This window comes from Lissotriton helveticus, chromosome 3_1 (assembly GCF_964261635.1).
Source record: "Lissotriton helveticus chromosome 3_1, aLisHel1.1, whole genome shotgun sequence".
Classification (NCBI taxonomy): Eukaryota; Metazoa; Chordata; class Amphibia; order Caudata; family Salamandridae; genus Lissotriton; species Lissotriton helveticus.
In genome coordinates, this window is record NC_136061.1 from 1,504,750,467 (window position 1) to 1,504,776,294 (window position 25,828).

A 25,828-nucleotide genomic window follows, 5' to 3' on the forward strand; every position below is an offset into this window, starting at 1 on the left:
GACCTGAGCAACATAAAGTTGAAACAACAGCCAACAACCACTGAAGAACCACCACCTGTCCCAGCAAGACCTGTCTGGATTCCAAAAGTCGGGGATCTAGTCAGGGAAAAGATCGCGGTAAAGAAGGAATTTGGGCCTTCTTACAGAAAAGCAGTTCCTGTCTTGTCTGTCAACGGGACAAGATCAGTTGTACTACCGCCACTTGCTGGTAAAAAGGAGAACCGAGTTGTATCCATCGACCTGGTAAAACCACAACATGTGGCCGATAACAAACAGTAGGCCAAGTGGACTCCCAATAAGTAGCAGAACACCAAGGTTTGCTACCAGTACAGAGGTCCTAACGAAGAGGCTCATCACATTCGAAACGCCTACAGAAGAACAACAAGGACTATGCAACAATGCAATAGAACTAAGACCTCTGAATACCCAAATAAAAACATTTAGCAGAAACACACCAATCTATAATGAAGTACCAAGTGAAAATGCAAGAAACAGAAATCCTGAACCAATTGGAACAATTGACAGAACTGCATCCGGCTACTTCATTAACTTCGATGATTCCTCTGAGGGCTTCAGCGAATCAAAGACACAGCCATCATCAAAAACCTTTAAAGACAAAGCTAAGGAACTTTTGAGACAACTGAAAGAAACATATCTGATTTCTCCATGGATTGAATTTTGGGTGGGTTTTGGTGCATTTATCCTCATACTTTGGCTCATCATGGTACTTACTTTGGGACGCTTCATTGAGGGAAAATATGCTAAAATGGACACAGCAAGTCAGAAAATCAACTTGATCCTCAAACCACACACATCTTCACACGTCGAGAAAAGAGAACTTTCTTCAGCCAACTTCACAGCCAATCCGATACCTGGTGGGGTAGCCTGGGACAACACTGACTATGAAATTTATGGTCCGGTTGAGATCCTGAAATATCCACACCAAATTAAGATCTCATTGAGTGACTTTGCAAAACCAAACTCATTTGCTGATGATTGGGACTTCGAAAGCATTAATAACATGATGTCTGACTTAGTAATGTCTGCTAAATTTACCAAACATGATTATTTGCAGGGTTCTACAAATTATGATAGTATGTATTGCTATAACCACTATGGTAACCATTTTTTACATAGATCTGCACAACCTAGAAATGTTTTAAATTATAATCAATGGGAACATTGTGCAACACCTCCAAAAGGGAGCTCAAGAACCGTTTACGACAAATATTCATATTTTTCAGGTTTTAACACAAGTAATGCTGAAACATTTTATTTTAAATTGTCAAACAAAACAGGGACCAAAACCATGATCACCAACACAAAATTGTTATATTCAGACTCATTTTTTGAACAAATGAATACTTTTGGATTTGATTATTGGGACAAAAATGTTGAATTGAAAAGTGTTTGGGGTACAAAAGAATGGCAAGTACAGGGTATAGAAGCTTTGTTTAGAGCCTGCATGATCCCAGAACAAATGATATTTTTAAATGACACTGTTCAACAGACCACCTGTCTTGGCTTAGCCAAAATCAAAGATTTAAATAAACCGTCTATTCCAAAGCCAATAATGTTTAGCAATAACTCTGATACAGATGAAGAGATAGACGTAAACCATATATTAAACCAAAACAGAACACATCCTGATTGGAAACAGTGGTTGATCTGGCCCACAGATACTAATAACTGTCAAGACAGATTCCTGAACAAAACACAGGGGTTCAAAATGACCAGGCCAGACCCTAGATATCCTCAAAGACATCACCCAGGGATAATAACCACCTACAGTGTGGGCAAATTATGCCTTCAATGGCTACAAACTTCCACACTGGCAGAAATTAAGCAACACCTAACTTTACTTACTGATGGTGCTGACTTGCGTGATTTCACTTTGGGACCACGCAAACAGCGTCAAAAGCGTTTCATAGCAGCCTCTGTATATGCAGCATACAATGAGGCCTGGAAGGTTACTCAAATTGAAACAGCAGAGAGAATACGGGAAATTGACCGTATTAATTTGGAAAAATCACTTTCTGTAGTGGACAATGGGTTAATGACTCTGTCCTCCAGAATTTTTTCTTTGGACAGCATTGTGTCTTCAGCAATCGATATATTATCGCAAGACTTACTGCTATTACAACACGGTCAGTCACAATTGCGTTCTATTGTACAGCTTGGCTGGACGTTACAAAATCTGCATTCAGGCTATGTGCCTTGGCGTTTAATCAACACAACGTCACTATTCCAAATCTTTAACCTTACTGATAGACAAATCAGTATGGCGCAAAAGGGTGCTGATTATACAATCTTGAGCATTGAAAAACTAGAAAGATTACCAATGACAATGTCAGAACGACCTGTCAATGAATGGATAATACATGGAATAATAAATATTCCAATCTCAACCTTCAGGTTTCAATACTGCCAAAAATATATACAGGCTGGCATGTACGAGAAATTGGGAAAGGGGTACCTTAAAACAACATGGAACCTGCCCTATTCACATGCATGTGTCAGTAATAAAGGACAGAAAGTGTTTCTTAGTGGCAACAATTGTGCGATGTCACTAAGTGGCACACTTCTGTGTAACGGAATTAGTTTGCATGGAGCCTGTGAAGGGAATTCATACAACCTTTCATGTCACCAGCAAGGCGCACCTGCAACAGAAATAGAACCATTCTTTCAAAGACTCTATAATGGGAGTTACATTCTTATTGTAGACCGCAGATGTTGTAGTCTTATGCCCGGGACTCCTTATCTAGTAACTACTACTGCGAAGGTCAAGTGCTGTGGACGCACATTGTTCCCCAGCTCCTTCCCAGACAGGGAGGCAAGGGCATGGCCCGATTTGAAAATTACTTCTATTCGAATAGATACTTTAAGCAGAATGAAAACATTCCTTCTTCAGACGCCTACCAGGCTCTCGTCATCAAAAGAAACGTATGATCTACAAGTCGCAAGGACAACTGCAGAGATACATACATTATTATCAACTAATTCCCCCGTACATTTCGCGGAAATCCTGAATGAAATCTTAAATATTTCTGATACCAATGGGGTCTCAAGGGTATTTAAGACAGTATTTTCGATGGCATTAACACCATTCAAAGCCATACTGGGTATTTTTCCAGATTTCGTCCATTCGATTTTTGGTGGACTTCCCCTGATCCTGGGACTAATTGCAGGAATCCTATTCTTAGTCCTTATTTTTCGTTATGGCAACCCATGTCACAGACAAAACTCTTGCGACAAGGGAAGAAACAATCCTAGCCATTGGATACCGGGACCGGATATCAAAAATCCTGGGACTCTCCCGGCTTAGAGACCTGAACATGACTTGGTTTCTATCATTTCGACCAATGTGGCAAAGATGTGTTTTACCTGTATTGAGGTGTCTGCTATGCGGAGAAGAATGCGTGTTAGACACCTGTCTGACGCTACAATCGGATGCGCCGATGGATGCAGAAACATTGTTGAGCCCGATCAAGGTTCATGCTTTGTGCTGCCCTCAAAGGCTACCAATCCTGATGACGGCATTCGTGGAAGCTTCACCACTAAGATTGATGGGTAGTGAAGTTCAAGATGAAAGCAGCATCGAACAGGTACGACCTTCTGTCAGTAATGCAAATCAGAATGTCAATGGAGACAATCATGCGCAAGAATGCATGATTACACCTATTTCCGAGTTAGTGGAACTTTCCCAGGAAGCTGTTGACAGTTTTTTCGAAAGCCTAAATGATATGATGTTCTCTCCAGAACAGAAATAGAGACTTTTGTGCAAGCTCGCACACGGCGTTCCCTGAATTCGGCCTTCAACTTTAAAAATAAAGTCACATGAACATTTTCGCTCCAGTTCACGGACAGCAGTTTTTCCAGCAGCCCCAAATATTTTTGCATATTTTTCGGGACACTATCTTCTGCTTAAAGTAAGAACTATTCTTAGAGAACTAAGGTTTCTAAATTTTAGATAGCTTATAGACATTAGCTGCCCGCTGGCATGTTCATAAAGATATTTTATTCTGTGATGGAATGGTCTCGAAACTTTTTTCTGTAAGAAACCATTTCATGTGTAATTCTCATATACCAAATAAGCAATAATGTATACAAATGCGATTACTTTGGCATTTTTCTACAAGCTTGAGTGCATACCATATATATATGTCTGCAATTTTTTTCGGTATATTTGAAAATTTCAAAATGCATTTATGTATTTTGGGGTGGTAAGGTATACACACTACTCTATAGTATGTTGTACTATGTTATACTATGCCTAGATTAGTAAATATGTCCATAGTTAGCGTGGAGTGGGTGTCATGTATTCCTATAGGTCCTGAATCGATCCCCCTATTCCTGACCCTATTCTAGTTAAACAAACCAACAAGTTAACTAGCAGTCAGCCCATGAGGCAGAAAACCCCCATGATGCAGATACCGTTATCTGACGCAGTCACACTACGGCACAGGAACGTGTTATCTGATTAGGTCATAACACTTGCGATCTAATTAGACAAGCGATATTCCTCCAGCCCCTGATAAGGCATACGGAGTTCTCATAACAAATCAAACCTATGACAACCTGGGCAAAACCCTGCGGCCATTGTTTTGATTTCACCGAGAACTTTAGCAAAAGAATGTGCTAACGAGCAAGTCGTATGACATCTTTATTGACGTATCTATGTCCATCCTTACGTCAATCTCGGCACCTTAAAGGTATAAATATTACCGATCTTGCCAAATGCAAACGCACGCGTGGTGACGAGACGGAGCAGCCATACTTGCCGAAGCGAAGAGCAGAGCAGACCCCGCTGGCGCAGCCCCGCCTTCCTGACGCGCTGAGAGAAGCTGCTTTCTCCTGCCGAGAATCCAGCACCGGCGTTTCCGGGTAGCCCTCGCAGGCAGCCTGGAATATCGAGACCAGAGAGAGAGATACCATTCCTCATTCATCCTAAATTCCAGGTACAGAACTGAATAACCCCTCACAGAGAATTCTTTAGTTATTCACTTGGCAAAAACAAACTTAACTTAAACTGTAACTTTCTATTCCCGCCCACGTATTAGGCTTAGGTCAGGTACACGGGGTAGGCGTATCTAGAAACACCAGTTGAGTACGTTTAGTCAAATGTATATGTGTATATAATATATTTTATTCATTTTAAAACATCTTATGGCTTAGAAACCATATCAATGTTTTTACAGTATTATTTTATACTATTGCTTTTAATGTATGCACTTTACTTAACTATAAGTATTGCAATAATATCGATCCATTTCTCTTGTATGAGAAAAGAGACTGATCAATAAATAACACCTTTTTATTGAACACGCCCGTCTCTTCCTTTTCTCTACATTCTGATGAGACTAAGAATGCACGTACTGACTGAGTAAAATAATTTGCCTTTTGTTCACACGACTCTCGAGATTGACTCTTGATTAGGGGAGAGCAAAGTTGTCATGTTCTATGGTTGTCAGAAACTAAATCCCTTCTTGTCTAATCAGGGAAGTTAATTCCTCCTTGAACATTCGAGAAAGTTTCTAGTGAACTCTGAGCTACGCTGGCAAACCCAAAACTTTAAGTCTAGTATCGACAGTAGTAGACCTAGTTAACGTCTGGCCTAGGCCTTTACTGCTGTAGGTATTATTCCAATGCGCAGAGCCTATTGGGAAGATAGGAACTACACTACACCAGCGCTTGGTTCTACATCCCTGGAGTAAGAAATGCCTTGCCCAGGATACTGGCGTCCTTTGGTGACTGGGCACCGTGGATGCCGATGCAGAAGCGGTGAGGTTTGTTACGGCATATCTGATGTACTTGCATCTATCTCCTCCAACCTCGTTATGTGCCTATCACATAGTTGTATCACGTGCTGCCTTGAGACTGATATGGAGACATTTTTAACCGTCAAAATTGTGTGAGAGACAGAATGATGATTAAAGTTATGGCATTCACAAGGAGCTTTGGCTATTTGATTTTAGCACAGGACATGTACCCACGGACTTCGGAAATTCGTAAAGCTGTCCAAAGGGATTGTGGGCCCTGTAGTCATGTTGGGAGGAATTACGTTCACCCGGTGGCTGACATTAGCGTAAACTATAAACACACTTGGGGCAGTCAGAGCCCCGTGGAGAGATCGTTTACCACATGACTGTGCGATGGACTCAATTTGCACTTACATTGTAGGTTAGCCGGTCTTCGTTTTATATGCCATAAACTCTTTTCGTTTATAATTAAGGACACGATGTCTTGAATGAAATTATGCAATTCAAATTGGCAGCACGTTCTTCATTTATTTGTTAGCATATTTCAATCATTCATTGCTAAAAGGGCATCATGTTTTATAGAAAATTGACGTCACATCATCAATACCCCAACTTGGAATTTAAACGTGTTTCCATTCAGGGCAGGAGAGATACCTTCATTTCTTTGCAAGGCATTCAGTATAAGACGATTTATATTTATATCCATTGGTAAATTGATACGAATTATGCATTATGCTGTTATTTTCATTCACAGTTTCGTAGTGCCGATATCGGCCCGCACACCATCCCCCAAACGACAAGATCCCCATCATAAATAGGTGGACAAGACAACTTGTTGTTGGGAAAAAGTAGTCGCAGGTTTATTAGTGACACAGAGGAAACCTGTTCCCCGTTCATGAAAGGAACAGAAGCTGAAGCTGGCGAGAGAGACCCCCTCTCGGACCGATGTATCCCCGCAAAGATATTAATGCCGGCGGGATGCTACAAAAGGGCGAAAAGACAGTGTCTCACTAAAGGCCCAGGCTGTAAACAGGGTATGATCGCATGCGCGATCCCACTAAATCAGCACGGGTGAAATAAACTGCTCCGTTTCCGACCAGGAACGATCCAGATTGGAAACAGATGCCGCCGCGCTAACACACGCGATACATAGAAGGGCCTATGCCCGCAGAGGAAACAACAAGGGGGAGACCTGCCCTGAAACCGCGAGGGCCAGTGCACGATTTGTTCCGCGGGTCAAAAAGCCGGATGGCCGAAACTGCTGCCACATGAACCTAGGGTCCCCCGCCCCACGTGGCCAAGACGAGAAACAGTCAGGCAGGGGAATGCATGAGCAGGACACAGAGCGGCTCGCGTGCAAGGGCCAGCCGAGGCTGGCGCAACGGGTGAGTGAACTGAAATACTTACTAAAAGTACACGCTGAGGAGCTCCCCCCTGGGGAGAGATGAACAATGGTTAAGATTCTCGCTTGTCCGTGCACAAATAAAACGTATAGATGCGCAGCAGATACCGGAGTGTTGGTGATACAGTAGGGGTAACTGAACCACAACGGGAGGAAGGACCTCGGCAATTGTATAGTGGATCGTCGCGGCAACGCAGGAGATGCGTGGTGCTATGTTATCACTGCCGATGAGAAATAGCAGGCGATGGGATCGAATCCCTGCATAATATATGTCGCAAGCCTAAACAGACTTGCAATGTCTAAGGAAAGGATAATAATATACTGCCTTAAAAGACACTCTAGGGGAGGCCACGAGTGCCGAGCCCGGGGAGCAGGACAAAATTCCCTAAACCCGCCGGCCCCTGCACTACTGGGAAGGCCGGAGGCAGAGGTGCCCAAGATGGCCGCCCCCCCCGCCCCTCCCGCTATGCCAAGCGGACCGAGACCCTACAATGGCCGCACGGTCGATGACCCCACATGGCCAGCAATGGCGGCTCCACAAATGGCCACTGTCCGACCGCCTCCCCCCGCCCCTCCCCTGTGCCGGGCGGGCCGAGACCCTACAAAATGGCCGCATGGTCAAATGACCCCACGCGGCCAGCAATGGTGGCTCCACAAATGGCCACTGTCCGACGTCGGAGGACCTGTCGCACCCCCAGCACAACCTCCCTTGCAAGCCACCGGAGAGGCACCAGGTCCCCGAAGAAGGGAAGGCAGGCGACACCTAGGCTACAAGAGGCCCGGGAGATCGAAGATAGGAAAGCATCACACCCCCGAATCGCGTGGGCCGCCTGCCCAGCGGGGGAGCAGGCCTGGAACCTAACTGGAAGAGGGGTAAAGGAGCGGGTGGCAGAGTCCCTCAGCGAGGGGACTCTGCAGGCCAAGGGGACCAGCAGCTGTGCGGGCAGTCTAAGGGGCCCGGGCGTGAACATGGAGGACACACAGAAAAAAGTCAAGTCCCCGGGTGGCCACCGCTACCGGCCGGATAAGAGGAACTACATCTGATAAGCTCCGGAAGGCCACTGGCCCCCCGGCCCCGAGGCAGACGAGCATGGAAAGCACCACCGAAAGAACACTACTTGAATTCCCCAGGGAACCCGCCCCGCAATAGGGAACAATAAAGATCAAACATAAACATAACAACCAATAATATCCCCCTATAACATACACCAAACATGACTCTGCCCAAAACAACCCTCCCCGCCATGAAAGGAAATACACCACATGTAGGGTAGTACCCAATGCTACTCCCGGAGAAGTAGCCCAGTTACGCAGCGTAACCCTTAAAAACCGCCCGCAATAGTGCTGACCCAGAGAACAAATAGCAATAACCACATGATTCTTTTTAAAATTGTACAGTACGGCCCCTGGAAAACGAGACAAACGGGGCCACCTTCGAACACCAAGGACAGTCCAAAACTAAAAAAATTACTACCCCCCAACCCTGTGCCCAGCCTCCACCCCGAGAACAGAAAGAGAAGTAAAGGGGAAACACAATATCACAAAACAATTCCCATAACAGAAGTCCAACAGCAGGCCTCCCGGCCCGACACAACCACTCGGGCGGGGGCGAGCAAGATGGGGGGGGGGAGGTCTCTCACCTTAAGTCCTGGGCACCAACAACATCGAGGGCAGCAAGGCACAAAAGAGACTGCTCGGAGGCGGGGGGGAGACATAAATACCTCGTCCCCCCCCACCCCCCAAGGAAGCGTGCTGACGTCATGGCAGCGGCCACCGGCCGCTGGACACCAGAAGGCTGGTGCGCCTGCCATCCTGTGGCACTACGGTGCCCTCCCTCTTATGAGTGTCACCTGCGGCGACGTGTCGGACGGCCTGCATTGTATTTGTGCACTATATTCATGTTATGAATTCAGTATGCTTTACCAGTGATATTTTCACGTCATATGTATACTAGTCTAATAGTTGCAACCAGCATTAGGCTTTAAAGTTAGTCTGTCTTCCATGCCTATCCAGGTTTGAAATGGGGAAGGGTTATTTAACCTGGGAGTTTGATGTGCCAATCAGATTGACAAAGGCTGCTGCGCAGCCGAAACGCGTATCTTAACTTATGCAGGGTCGAGGGAGACCAGAAAGAAAATAAATGAGCCTTATCCCTACAAACCTCGAGTGCGTGCCTCTTCTTCGTTGGAGCAGGATGTGTTTACTCATATATATATATATATATTCACTGAAAAAACCATAGGTTATAGACCATATATAGTTAGGAATTAGCATTTAAAAAACCTTATTTTACTCACACAAAACCATTGAAATTCCATATATAGTTAGTTGCACTAACTATATATCGCGCACCCGCAATCCACTGCTGATGATGTCACATATTACATCATTCATGACATGGTCAGTGACATCACTGATGACATCACTGATGACATCTCAAATGACATCACTGATGACATCATCCAGTGACTGTGTGTTTCTGTAAAGTTTAAATATGTTTTACATATTGAAGAATGAGTAGATGTAGAAGTGTCTGGATGAAGGATTTAGTAGGTGCGTGACTGACTGTATGAGTGAGTGATTAAATGTGTCTCACTGAGTGCATGGGTTAGTGACTAAACTGTCTTAATTATGTGGTATATAAATAAATAATACCGGATCTAGGTTTGACTGGACATAGCAATAACAGATAGCTCAATAAATAAGAGTCAAGATTCGAGGTAGTAGGAGTTTGCAGGTTTAATACAGCATAAAAGGACAGGAACAGGACAACCTGCACGGGAACAGGATGGCAGGGCCCTGCAGGGGGGACAGGGAATGAGCGCGCTAGGGGAAAAGGAATCGGCGTAACATTTAATAACAGTACACAAGCATATATACTAAAACAGTTGCATTTCAGTGAATACAGTAGGCGGAGCAGTGGGTGTGGTCAATAGCAGTCGCGAAAGATAAGGGTGAAAGTAGGTGTAACAAGAGGCGTATACATGGACATGTGATGTAAACGTAACAGAATATGTCATAAATGGGGCGGAAACATGGAGGGGGCTACCTAAGGAGCCGGGACCTCTAACCTAATGGTGCGCGCAAACTGACAATGACGTGTTACTAGGAGAAGCTGGGGGCTATGAACTCTGCGCTAGGAGTAGAGACTGAAGTCTGGAGAGTCAGGGCGACATGTACCTAAACCCTATCTAGTATCTAATGTTTAGAGGACATGTGGATATAAACTAAGAGTCAGGAGGGGAGAGGCTAACAGACTCTAAGACTGGAGCATGCATTATTCTACATGTAGTGCGTGTTGAAGAATATTAAATGACCATTAATACAGTATTTCTCCTACATGGAGACGTAAAGGCTAGACAATGACGGAAACTATTGATGCGATTCAGTAGCTTAGGAATGCAGAGAAGGAGGGCTGGACTGATAACTAGAATCATAACATATTCTTGGCAGACTCGTAGGCAGAGCCAGGCCGAGCCGGGCACTGCGAGGCAGGAAGTAAGTGAAGGGTCGAGGATACAGGTGGGGGCTGTATCGCTCCTCAGCGAGGGTTCAGGAGACAGGAGCTGAATCTGGTGTCCGGGCCCTTTTGAGGCCTAGAAACGGGGACTTTACAATGAAATAACGTGCACACTGGGAAACGTGGCAACGTAACTTTACATAGGCCTGATATTCGTAGTATTCACGAGAACTGGGAACTGGCATACTAGGGATGGACACAACTGTAATTGAGTCTTTAATCAAACATGGGGAATACATATGCATATTAATCATGCACACATAGCATAAGATGGGGAACACGTAGGGACATAGAACATGGCAAAATTTACTTTTCCACATTCCCTCCTTGTCACTACGTTTCCATCAGGAAACATCAATATTCATGATACCATCTATCATTTCATACAGTATCATTTGTTCGTCTCGAATTGTCTTGGAACTGGATTTAGAACGGGACTTGGGACTAGGAATACAAGAGGTAGCACAAATGCCGCAAATCGCAGGGCCACATTGTAAACAGAGGCAGCAACTGAATATGATCGCTACTGCAATACCCAGAAATGACAATACTTTCCATCCCCAGGCGGAAATTATATTCCAGAACCAACCGGACCATGTCCAGGTGCCTGGATTCTGGTGTAACAGATGGGCAATTTTATGAAGTCTGGTAATAGCTGAATAAACAGACGGTGCGTTATTAGGAATGAAAATGCAGCAACTAGATCCGATGACTCTACATGCCCCGCCCCTATCGGCCAGTATGACGTCAAGGACGAGACGATTCTGGAGCACGACAATTCTCATAAAGGATTGCTCTTCGGTTAAGTTACCTAGAGCAGAAGTAGTCTCAATCACTACTGCTTCGAGGGTTCTCGTTAATCTACGTATCAGTTTACTATTCACGACAGTACCTAAATAAGGGAAGACACCTTTATTGATATCTATATATTGTTCCAGAGCAGTTTCAGTATAATCGACAATCGGGAGGTCTCTCTTGTGTCTGATATGTACTAGGTGGGAATTCCTATGGTAGTCAGGTGGGGCTAGAAAAACTGGTGGCAGTAGGAAGGCAATGTAACAGGTTCCCTCCCAATCGAGGGGCAGACGAACATATGCGGTCTGACCATAAACAAAATAAGAATGACGTGAAGCTTCGAAAATAGATTTCCTACTGTCACTATACTTGACAATAGTAGTACAATCACTATGACCTACATGTACGGAACCATTATTTCGGACACATAATTCACCTTTGACTGGTAGTACTGACATAGCAGGTAAGTCTGGAGTAGTATCAGACTGAACATTCAGGACCATGAAATTCGAAGAATAATTACCTAAATTATAAACTTCATTTTCTAGATCTAACCCTGTTCTGTGGGGCAGACCTTGCTTGCCTGGGAAACATGTACTGTTAAGAAAAGACATATCTGTTGAGGATGACGTTAACGTGGACCATGCTCCACATGAACCATTATGTGAAAATGGATAAGGAAAGAGTGGCAGAACTCCCTTCGGTGTCTGGAAAGGGGGGAGTCGACCACACACCCAACAATTAGTGGCATTGCTGGTCTGGTGTGAATAATGTAACATGCGGATAAAGGAATTATTACGCATAGCAAGACGATATGAGAGTTCATGAGGAGGTAGATCACTAAACGTGTGCTCTACTGTAGCATTAGCAGACTTATTTACATTAGAAACTGGAAAACACAAATAAAATGCATAACATGTGCAGGTAATCATAAGGCTGAGATATAGCAGAAAACATAAAATAATAATGCAACTTTTAGAGTTCTCACTAACTCTCTCTCTGTGGGGGTCTATTATATACATGTCAGAAACCGGTCTAACCGTTTCACCTAGGGGAGGACTTAGACAATCAAACTGGCTGACTTATTTTACTAGACCTTAATTTTAGCTTATACTCCTGCTGCGGAGTTTTCTCTAACAGGGAGGAATCTGTATCATTGTCTTTTGCGGGACAGTCCTTGAGAATAGTACTTTGGCAATCCTTAAAATCCTCGGAAATGTTCTTTGAAACAGTCTTTAGTCCGTAAAATCTTTTCACATGAGACAGGTGGACCCAGCCCTTCCTGCCTTCCAGCTTGACGGCAGTACGGGTGGCCAGGAGGACCTGTTTTGGTTCCTTCCAGCGAGGCTCCAGCGGACTTGAACGATCAAAGTTCCTTACAAGAACCAAACTTCCAGGAACGATGTCATGCGGTGCCACCTCGGTATTGTCTGGAAATGCGGCGGCAACCTGTGAACGACAAGAGTGTAGGGCAGACATCAAGGAAGCTAGGTAATCTGTCAGCATATTACTTGAAACATCGGTAATACTTCGAGGTCTAGGTGTACCCCACATGTTAGGGGGGCGGCCGAATACAACCTCGTACGGGGACAGACCTGATCTGGAATGTGCGACCATACGCATATAAAACAAAGCGACTGGCAGAGCTACTAGCCAGTCCACACCTTTCTCTTTACATACTTTGGCAATGCGGATTTTCAGGGTCTGATTATGTCTCTCTACGAGACCGGCTGCTTCAGGATGGCGTACACAATGGAACTTCCACTGGTACCCTAACAAAAGGGAGATATGTTTCATAAGCTCAGATGAGAATGGCTGGCCGTTGTCAGAATACACGACCCTAGGGAGTCCGTAACGGGGGAAGAATTCACGAACCAACTGCTTGGCAGTGGTCGCGGCTGTGTAATCTGGGACTGGATATGCTTCTGTCCACCTGGACAAAGCGCATACAACTACAAGGACATACTTGAAACCTCGACATCGCTCCATCTGAATATAATCCATCTGGAGGACTTCAAAAGGGTGGTCAGGAGGCTGGAATCCACCTTGTTCCACCGGGACACTTTTACCTGGATTAAACTGGCAACATATCATACAGGTACGGACTTTCTGCTTGGCTGCAGCTCGTAAATGCTTGTTGAACCAAATGTTCTGGATACTGTCTAACATAGCTTTTTCTCCTAAATGTGCTGGACTATGTGCGGTATTGATAATGACTTGAACCATAGAGTCGGGGAGAAACCATGTGGCTTTTCCCTTCGTTACCCATCCCTGATCTGTCTGGACCCCTCCTTGTTCGGACCATTTCTTGATTTCATCGGGAGTAGCGTGTAACTGGATATCTATGACATCTTGAGTGGGGTCCTTAACTGTCATACAGGCAGTCGGATCTGGAGTATGTGTCTGTATCGGATTAACTGAAATGTCTGGAGTCTGTGCTGTAAGCTTGGCTGTGCGATCTGCTAGATCATTACCTTGAGAAATGGTGTCAGTAACTTTCGTATGTGCTTTGCACTTCATGATAGCAATAGATGTCGGTAAATGTATGGCATCTAACAGAGCTTGAATAAGGAGACCATGCTGAATCTTGGTTCCATGAGAAGTCATGAAACCTCTCTCCTGCCAGAGCACTCCAAAGTCGTGTACGACTCCAAATGCGTAGCGTGAATCTGTGTAAATATTAACTTTCTGGTTCTTGGCGTGTATGCAGGCTTGGGTCAGAGCAACTAGCTCTGCTGCTTGAGCAGACAGGGTGTCAATACGGTGTGTTTCTATAACTTCAGTGTCAGTAGTCACTGCATATGCGGCTACTAGTTCTCCTGTACTTGTTCTCATACATGAACCATCCACATAAAGTGTCAGGTCGGGATCTGGTAATGGAATATCTGTCAGATCTTGTCTTGGCTTAGTCATAATATTAACTACTTCCACACAGTCGTGTGTGGCAGGATTTGAAATAACTGTCGGTAACAGTGTAGCAGGATTTAGAACGTTGCAGCGTCTGATTTCTATGTGTGGCTGGAACAGTGTCAGTTCATAACCTGTTAAACGTGCAATTGTCAAGTGCTGAGTCTGTGTTCGGTTTAAAAGAACTTCCACGGAGTGTGGAACTTGTACTGTCAAGGAATGTCCTAATACTATGGAATCACTTTGTCTGATAGCTAGTGCTGTGGCTGCAACTGACTTGAGGCACGCAGGCAGAGCCTGGGCTACAGGATCTAGTGTGCTCAAAAAATAAGCACAGGGCTTGTATTGTCCTGCTTGATCTTGTGTAAGAACAGATAATGCTGTACCTTCACGTTCAGTGACGAAAAGTGTAAAAGGCTTACTGTAGTTCGGTGTAGCTAGAACTGGAGCTTGGCATAAAGCTTTCTTTAACTCATTAAAACTAAGTGTATGTTCAGATGTCCAAGGGAGGACAGTCGATACGGCTGCCTCCTGTGTCGTTAACTGTATCAGTGGCTTAGCTAGAAATGCATACTGAGGAATCCATTGTCTGCAATAAGAAGTAAGGCCGATAAAAGCACGTACCTCCTTCTGGGTCTTGGGCTGAGGAAGACTCGCTATTAACTGGATACGGTCAGGTGTCAACTGCCTACCCCTCTTGGACAGTAAGTGGCCTAAATAGATCACTTGCTGGACACAGAATTGAAGCTTCGAAGGGGACACCTTGTGCCCCATCTCGGCAAGAAAATACAAGACTGTAAGTGATGCTCGCTCGCAAGCACGTTCAGAACGGGCTGTGATCAGTAGATCATCGACATACTGGAGCAGGGCAGTGTCAGTTGGCATGTGAATGTTGTCTAGTTGTCTCTTAAGTGCTTGACTGTAAATACTAGGACTTTCTGTGAATCCTTGAGGAGCTCGTGTGAACATATAGCTCCTTCCATTTAAACAAAATCCGAAAAGAAACTGGCTGTCTGGATGAATGGGGACACTGAAAAACGCGTTCTTGAGGTCTATGACTGTAAAAAATGTGGCTTCGGAATCAATGGCTGTCAATAGGGAAGAGATATCTGGGACAACTGGGTACTGGGGAATAATACATTTATTGAGTTCTCGAAGGTCAATCACTAATCGATATACTGGGGGTGCATTTGGATCAGTACGTTTCATGACTGGAATGATCGGAGAATTACATACATTGGAGTCAGTTTCTACAACTACTCCTTGAGCCATGAGCTCGTCAATAATTTTGGATAAGGCTGTTACAGCCTCAGGTGGCAATCTGTACTGTCTGATTCGTGGTAAGACTACACCTTGTTTGAGAGTCACACGATGGGGTGTGATTTGCATGAAGCCAACATCAGTTGGACCTTGCGCCCATAGATGCTGCGGAACATTAGACAATCTCGGATCAAAATCTCGTAATACATAGTGACCCTTGAAGTCACGTAAAAACAGTCGTATTCCCTCTGGGGAACAACATATGACTGCACCTAATTCTTTCAGTGTTTTAATACCTAACAGATTTTCTGGACACGACTTCGTAAGTAACAGATCAGTAGTGCGGGACAATGGACCTACTTCTAGAGTAACTGGCTTAGATATCTCGTTTACAATAGGCTTTCCTGAAAATCCAAGGGAAACATTTCTAGAGCCTGAGAGCGGAGCCCCTGGAACTTCGGCGTGACTAATGGTGGTCCTACTTGCCCCTGTATCAATCAGAAACTTTCTGTCTTTCCCTAATACTTGACTGTGAACATAGGGACCCTCTTGATCTACAGGAATCTCGATGAGAGGCAAGCCTACCTCCCTCTCTAGGCTGTTTCATGAATATGGCTGATACTCTGGATACTCTGACTGTGCATACTGGTACATCTGCTGTGTAACATGCTGTGTTGCAGCAATAGGCTGCGGTGCTGAAACTGTCTGTTGTGCATTCTGTGGCTGAGAAGTCTGTGAAACTTGTTCTTGTCTAGGCGGACGTGGTCTTTCTTTAGTCTTACCAGTAGCTATGTTGTGTTTCAGAACTGCACACTCGTTTATATAATGACCTGGCTGTTTACAATAATTGCAGGTCCCTTTAACGGGAACGGCAGGATGACTGGCTTGATTCGGACCCCTCTTCTGACTGTCTTGAGGAACAGATTGTGCAACTAGTACTTTCATTTTCGTGTCTTTCATACGTTTTCTTTCGTGTTCTTGCTCTTCTCTGATTCTATTCTGGTGATACTGAAGCATCTGTAACATTTGGGACGGGGTATTAGCTTGCCAGGTACTTTCGACTTTCAAAACTCGATTCTTAACTTGTGGACTTGAATTCTCGACTAATTTAGTAACAAAAAGATGAGGGTATGACTCGCTGCTTGTCTTCAAGCCACTGTTTATAATAAAACATTTTTCAAATCTAGAATAAAAATCACTAGTGTCTTCGTCTTGTTTCTGTTTACAGGCTGAGATTGCATCCCAGTCTTCCTTTTTAGTGGCTAATAATCTTGGCAAAACTTGTATCAATAATTCAGGTAATTCTTTACATTTCTCTCCAAGACCGGTACCTGGTACTCGTATCTTATCTTCAGCTTCTAGAGCTGCCCAATCGATCTTTTTCTCTCCCACCTCCCATTCTTTTTCCTTGAGTTTTTCATATACCCCTGCGGGCAACAGGACTTTTAACATTTTAATAATATCTGGATACGTGTATTCTCCCATACGGAGCATGTCTTTTAATTCTCGGTGGAACCCTGCTGGATCTTTGTCATGACAGGGAATTAATTTCTTCATTTCTAAGAGTTCCATCTTGGTAACTGGGGTGTAAACAAATACTCTTTGCATTTCACCATCTGCTGTCCTGACTGGGTGTACTTCTCGTAACGGATTCTGTCTATCTATGTAAAACGGTTTACTTTCTGGAGGTGAGACATGAACAAAATGCGGGTTCAGGAACGTTCTATATTTGTGGCGCTGTTCTAGAATAACACTAATTAAATCGGTACCTAGACCTTTCCATCTATACTGGAGTAACTCGTTCAGGACATCATGTAACGGACCTGGATCAGAATGTTGACCCTCATACAGAGTAATGAGGTGCTGGATCATATACATACCCACCAGTCGTTGCTCGGCTGGGGGCAGTTTCAGAAACATTTGAGCCACTATTTCGTCTGGAAAAGTGGTAGCATCAGTAATCCATCGGACTGCTGATCGGGCTAGTTCTTGTTCATGCATAGTACTTAACTCACTGTAACCGATTCGTGATTTCAGAATGTGATCGGTAGCTTGAAATACTTGTTCTAGAGAACCTTGTTCTGGTGCTGGATGAGGAACAGTTTTCTTGTAGTCTAAACGTGAATGTCGGTCGGAAAGTCTAGATTTTCCTACATACGCTATTCTGGTGGGATTCTCGTCCTCTACCTCTTCTGTAGAAGAGTCATTCTCTTTCTCGCTTACTTGTGCTGCTTTACGTTGTTCGTGTAACTTTATTATTTCCTTACGAATTCTCTTGTACATACTCTCTATACTACTGATAGTTCTGTGTTTACCCTCGGCTATATTATCACTCCACCTTGTCAGGATTCTCATTTCGGCCGGATCTTTGGTCGGATAATCTTGTTCCCTTATTAAGCAATTAATCAGAAACTTTAATAACATGAGCTGGATCTCAGCTTTCCTTTGAGACATGGCTTCGCCAATACTTTCTGGATCATCCCCTGTACGGATGAAACGATATATTCTGTCTAGATCTTCTTTCATATTCGGTAGGGTGTCCAAATACCCGGTCACCCGTCTTACACGGATGGAATATATAACTGTACTATCATCACCTGCAACTGGATCATAGCGGCATTCAGTAAGGGCTCGTCGGATATCTGCAACGGACTTGTATTTGGGCGTACGCTGTAACGCACTTTCATGTAACTCGACCAACGTTACACGTTGGTGTGGCGGCGGGGTACCAGGAGGACCTCCTCCTGCGGCCCCTAAACTAGAATCGTCGACTGATACTCTTCGTGCTGGCGCGGTGGGAAATTGTAATGTGGGCTGGACCGGGGGTACCGTAACAGGTACTCCGGTGACTGGAGGAGCAGGATTTACATTATTTACAGGAGCTGGCGGAACAGGATTTGCATATTCTGGGACTGTGTCGTCCAAATAGGACGAAATAAAAATATCAGCTGCGGTCGGTTTGTGACGTAGCTTGGTCGGAACTAAGGGTGGCGGAAAATTACTGGATGCCGCCGGGGTCGCTTTTGGCAAGCCCTCGGCAAGAAGAGGATACATACCCTTAATGAGGGCATGCCTCTGTCTGTCTGACTGTTCGGTTTTAACTCGTTCACCTATCTCGATTAGTTCCCTTTCTTGGGCTCGTTCTAAGGATTCTCTACTTAGTTCTGACTTTCTGATTTCTTTTTCGGTTCTTTTATGAGATTCTTTGCGCCATAACTCGATGGCATCTTTCTGTGACTGTCTGGCTTTCTTTTTCCATAATGCTTCTTCTACTCGCATGATGCACTCGGCATCCCATGTGCCTGATACAGGCCATCTATACTTTTCTGCTAACTCTTTGGTGTACTCCACCCATAAATCTAGATATAATATGGCACTTATGCCATGCTTCTGATACATAAAATGACCTGGACTGTCCCTAGGCGGGACAGGAACTGCTGCTTCTAGCAGACCTTTTCTAGTTTTCAACTGGCGTAGTTTAGAAAATAGCGGCATGACTGAACTGTAATCTAGACACAATACAATACACAATGAACACGATAACTACACCACTTTCATACCACGACATTAAAATACATGAAGAACATTTAAAATAACAGTTCGAACAGAATACTACCTGGAATACTGAAAACAGAATACATGAATCTTTTCGAGAACAGAACTGACTAGAACAGAAACTAGATGCACTGCTGAAACAGTACGAAACTTACCGGTCTCATAAAGAGACACGTCAGGACCCGCATCCACCGAAGTGGACACTTCGTTTTGGGTCTGTGTACCACCAAAACCCACGGACCAGAGACAATTAGATTGACCCTGTCTAGATACTACCCCAGCAACGGTACTCACCAGGCAGCAAGAACGGAAGGCCTCGGACTGGACTGGACTGCTTCGACGCCGGACGGACGAACTTCGGGCTTCAGTTACGGGTGGGCCTCCGGATACCTCGGACCTTGGACTCTCGGCTTGGGCTCTGGTCGGGACTCGCCGCGTTCCTCCACCGCCTCGTCTGGATGCTGGACCGCCACCTCCGTCTCCTCCGTGGGCCTGAGGGATACTTGAAGCAGAAATATCTGCACGTGCACGGTATGGTTCCGTCACGGCTGCAGAGGGTCAGGGGGCCGGCGTGGCTTCACCGGCGCGTGGGGAAAGGGCAAGTCCCTATTCGGGCGCCATTATGTGGTATATAAATAAATAATACCGGATCTAGGTTTGACTGGACATAGCAATAACAGATAGCTCAATAAATAAGAGTCAAGATTCGAGGTAGTAGGAGTTTGCAGGTTTAATACAGCATAAAAGGACAGGAACAGGACAACCTGCACGGGAACAGGATGGCAGGGCCCTGCAGGGGGGACAGGGAATGAGCGCGCTAGGGGAAAAGGAATCGGCGTAACATTTAATAACAGTACACAAGCATATATACTAAAACAGTTGCATTTCAGTGAATACAGTAGGCGGAGCAGTGGGTGTGGTCAATAGCAGTCGCGAAAGATAAGGGTGAAAGTAGGTGTAACAAGAGGCGTATACATGGACATGTGATGTAAACGTAACAGAATATGTCATAAATGGGGCGGAAACATGGAGGGGGCTACCTAAGGAGCCGGGACCTCTAACCTAATGGTGCGCGCAAACTGACAATGACGTGTTACTAGGAGAAGCTGGGGGCTATGAACTCTGCGCTAGGAGTAGAGACTGAAGTCTGGAGAGTCAGGGCGACATGTACCTAAACCCTATCTAGTATCTAATGTTTAGAGGACATGTGGATATAAACTAAGAGTCAGGAGGGGAGAGGCTAACAGACTCTAAGACTGGAGCATGCATTATTCTACATGTAGTGCGTGTTGAAGAATATTAAATGACCATTAATACAGTATTTCTCCTACATGGAGACGTAAAGGCTAGACAATGACGGAAACTATTGATGTGATTCAGTAGCTTAGGAATGCAGAGAAGGAGGGCTGGACTGATAACTAGAATCATAACATATTCTTGGCAGACTCGTAGGCAGAGCCAGGCCGAGCCGGGCACTGCGAGGCAGGAAGTAAGTGAAGGGTCGAGGATACAGGTGGGGGCTGTATCGCTCCTCAGCGAGGGTTCAGGAGACAGGAGCTGAATCTGGTGTCCAAAAATCCCATAGAGAAAAAATCCTAACTATATATACCTACTGGCGACCGCCAGTAGGTAATATATATATATATATATATATATATATATATATATATATATATATATATATATATTACTTAAGGTATAAAAAATATATTGATATTATTTAGGCATGCTTAACAAATTTATATATTACTCATCGTTATTACCTACTGGCGGTCGCCAGTAGGTATATATAGTTAGGATTTTTTCTCTATGGGTTTTTTGAAAATTCTATGTCTAATAACTTTGGCGTTTGTGGACGGAATTGGCTGAAATTTTCAGGAAAATGGCACATTTTGTTTCTGAGCAGCCCTTGAAAATTTGGGGGGGGTTCGTCAAGGGGGGGCCGAGAAAAAAGGGGGGTCCCAAAACGTGTTTTTAACATTGAGTTTTCCATAGGGCGGTTGGCCTCACTTTTAGCCCGAACGGCTGAATGGATTTGCACGAAACTTGGCAAAATTGTAGGGACTGGTAGCCCGATGTGCCTTTTGTAGGTCTCAATATATGTGCTCCAGTGGATTTTGAGAAATTAACGTTTAAAAAAAGATATATATCTGTAACAGCGGACCTGGCAGCGTCCCAGGACGCGTACTTTACGCGCAACGGAGCTTTGTGAAGCGAAGCTGATTGGTTCTCCGGCGTCTGTCAACATTCCAAAAAGTCCGTAGCGGCCGCCATCTTGTCTCTCGGTAGGATCGAGAGACAAGAGGAGGTCAAAACAAAGGGGGAAATAACTATAAGGGGGCATAGTAGATCCTCGCTGACCCCCTAGGTTTGATGTGGAGGTTTTAAAAGGGCCCCGCGGGGCAAAAAAAAAACAAAATAATAATAATCGAACGGCTGAATGGATTTGCACGAAACTTGGCAAAATATTAGGGACTGGTAGCCCGATGTGCCTTTGCTAGGTCTCAATATATGTGCTCCAGTGGATTTTGAGAAATTAACGTTCAAAAAAAGATATATATCTGTAACAGCGCTCCGCTTCGCGTACTTTTCGCGTTACGGAGCTTTGCGAAGCTGATTGGTTCTCCGGCGTCTGTCAACATTCCAAACAGTCCGTAGCGGCCGCCATCTTGTCTCTCGGTAGGATTGAGAGACAAGAGGAGGCCAAAGCGAAGGGGGAAATGACCATAAGGGGGCATAGTAGATCCTTCCTGACCTCTTAGGTTTGATGTACCATTTTGCCAAGTTTGGTGTAATTCCGTTCAGCCATTCAGGCTGTAGACGTATGTAAATGTCCTATGGAAAATTGCATGGGGAAAACACATTTGAAAGTGTTGAAATTTAGAACCAATTAAAATGTTACTTTGGTTTTGTATTTGTGTGTGATGAAAGTTAATTGGTTATGTATACATGTCAAATGAGAGGAAACCACAGCCATTTTGTGATACTACTGTCTGAGGTACATTTGTGAGGAATTTTTGGTGGTGAATTTCTGGTGTTTGATTTACACAGTACTAACACTTCTGCTACTTTTAAAAAGGTGAGTTGTTAATTTGTAAGGGGAACTATGTTGTACACTTGAAGATAATTTGAAAAATGTTTTCTGTTATTTATTTGCAGTCCTTCTGTTATACTAAATACTTGATAAAGTTAGTTTTATATTATGTATTACTAAAAACGATAAATGAAAGTGATTATTTTTTTCTGCAATTTACAGCAAGCAATTTCAAAATAAAATGGCTCACAATGAAGAGACCGTGGCAATTTCTTTTGAATTGTCCAACACATTGATTGAAATTGAGAGCACCAATAATGAAATATTGTCACAAGGAGGACATGACTTGTATGATTCCATTAGATTGATTGAAATGGACAGCACCAAGAATGAAATATTGTCACAAGGAGATGACTTGAATGATTCCACTACATTGATTGAAATTGAGAGCACCAATAATGAAATATTGTCACAAGGAGGAGATGGCTTGTATGATTCCATTAGATTGATTGAAATGGACAGCACCAATAATGAAATATTGTCACAAGGAGGAGATGACTTGAATGATTCCACTACATTGATTGAAATTGAGAGCACCAATAATGAAATATTGTCACGAGGAGATGACTTGAATGATTCCACTACATTGATTGAAATTGACAGCACCAATAATGAAATATTGTCACAAGGAGGAGATGACTTGAATGATTTTTTTGATCAATCTCTTGATGGCGAATTTATCGAGTGTTTGGAGACCATAGAGTTACAAGAATCATCATTGGAGACTTTTAATGAGGACATTGCTGATGAGGACATGTTACTAGTTCTTTCAAATTTAGAAAATTCTGAAGAATAAATTTATATTTAGAAATCAAAAATTGTTTGAGACATTATTCATTTTTATTTTTAATTTATGAGGTTGTAGCGAAGTGATTGTAGTATAAAATGAGACTTATAGTATAGAGTGCAACATTTTTATGTTACATGGTAAGTTTACTCATATTTACTTCCCTTCTGCCACTATATTATCTCCAATGTGTATTTGACATGTCTTCTTCATCTCCGGCCTCCTTTCTCTCACTGTGTGTCTCCGATGCATCTTATCGCTGGTATTTTGTGTAATTACAGAAGAGAGTAAAATAAAATAGTTCGGAACGTGAAAAGGGGGCAAAGTAGAGTACTCCTCACCCCCTAGGCCTTTTTAGGCGGTCCCAAAAGGATCAGTTTCTGCTTTCCTGAGAGATTATGGTATGAGTTCCATATACCACAATAACTTGCATTACAACATGCAAGATATCTATCTCCTATTACCAACTTTTGGAGATATTCGCGCTAAGCGCGAATATCTCCAAAAAGTAACACCTGCCCTGAGCAGTTCTTAGCCATGTTATCCAATGGGAGGTGGATAACATGGCTAAGAGCATTAGCTCGGTAATGCATGAATATCGCTGAGTTTTTAGCGATATTCATGCATTGCGGCCGTTTATTATCGCATTTGCGATAAACCTTGATAATAGTAAGGTTTATCTTCGATAATTTCTGACGATGCTTAGTGGTAAAAAATTGGTTGGTAAGCATCGTTAGCGATAAATATCGCTTAACTTTGGTAATATGCCCCAACGTCTGTTAACGTTCGATTCGAAGGAAATGAGGAAGTGTTGAAAAACATTGTCTGCGCCATCTTGCCTTTTTTGAAATGCCACACTTTTGTCGTGCACGGCAGCCATTTTAGGTGTCTTGACCAGACCCACTCTCTGCACGCTGTCGATTCGTAGCATGGCTCCTCACCCACGCAAGCATCTTCCCTAGGCACTGGTCACCACCGCTCTCTGTCTTATGCATGGGCAATAAACCTCCCCCCATCTGCGCTGCTCTTCCCTGAGAATCACACTCTGTGCCCGCCCGACACCTCCCTTTCGCCCTATTCACTACCGCACCCTCTGACACTCCTCTTTCTCTGTGTCCGATTGTTCAGGCTATCAGCTAGCCCTGCAGATGTAGTTTATGGCCCCAGCTGTAAAGAATCACCCCTCTTCAAAGGAGTTATAGTAGATCAAGGCCCACACTCGATGAGATCCGTCACACCACACGTGTTCCTACTATCTGAAAACCATCCTGTATTGTGATTGGGGAGGGGACCGAGCCTGAAGCGGAAGATTCCAGGAATGACTCTTTGTACATCAAAGTTTTTACAATTATGTGTCACATTAAAAATATATAGCACTCCAACAAAGTAGTAGGAATATAAAACTTTAATAACATATAAATATATACAACAAAACAAAAACAGTAAAAACATTTAAACAACGAAGAGACCGTGGCAATTTCTTTTTAATTATCCAATAGATTTATTGAAATTGACAGCACCAATAATGAAATATTCTTGTCAGTAGCGGTCTGTTGTGCGAATAGTTCCAAGGCAGCAGAACGCGCTGAAATCTAGATGGCACGAAAGTGATGTCTAGTAAGTTGCCGCCCAGCAAAAAACGGCGTGGGGCGCCGCGGGGGTGAGTGAGTCCAGTAGGCACCACAGCTATTCTTACCGGCATTGCAGAATTACTGCTGGGGACAATGCCTGTGCTGTAGCAGGGTCACAGCAGAAACAAAAAGGATTCTGTTGAAGATGTTGTTGGTTTTCAATTTGAAAACAGTTCTGGTGTCAACTGCTATGCTAATGTAGTGGTTAATGTTTTGTTTTCTCTAGAAAATGTAAAAGAGGGGGAGGCAGTCCAAAGTTCCGTTAAAAGGGCAAAGGAAAGGATCGGTGGTTTGAACTATCAGTCAAAAAGGGGAGGGGGTGCAATAATTTTTCCTACCGGGTCACACTGTGCTTTCACCGGAAGTGAGGTCTGCAGGATTCTAGTAATTCAAAGTGAGGCTGGCGCCAGCATGGGAGCGCCGACGTCCCGCGGATACAGTTTCGTCACTCCACGGGCGATCATGGCAGTCATTCCCCATCGGGGGTCGGAGACTCCCGCGGCTCCTCTAGAATCTTCAAGGTCGTGGAGGACTACGGTGGTGGAGTCAACCAGTGACCGGGCCATTTCTTTATGCTGGGCCCGCTCTTGCCAGGTCGACCGCCATTTTGAGAGTTCGGCAGCTACCGGCGATCGCGGGGTCACATGAGCGGACGGGCTCCACCCTGCCGGGCGAGACGTTGCAGCATGGCCACAGTGGAAGAACCGTTTTCCGGGCGCCTGGAGCGCTGAGGGTGCAGCTGGGAAGTCTCCACCTGGGGAGGCGGGAGAGGCCTGTTCGCACCGTCTCTCCCTCCCAGTGCACACCACGGCGTCTCGCTTGAGATTTGTTATGGCCGGACCAGGCGATGAGGACGAGGGGGGGGTCGGAGGCATGTGCAAGACATCCCCCCCCAGTGTTGTCGCAGCCATTATAAAAGAAAGAAGTGTCCCGTCCGTCTTCGGGCCGGGCTTCCGGTGGATGTCGGCCGGACGCCCCTGGCTCTGGCCCCATGAACGGGTTTCTTGGTTTATCGGCTGCAGCCGGATCCCGTCTGCCTCGGCCCCCCGACCGTTGGTGGTCGGACCGGAAGAGCATGTGGCGGGACTACCTGCAACTCTCAAGGGCCACCGCGGCCG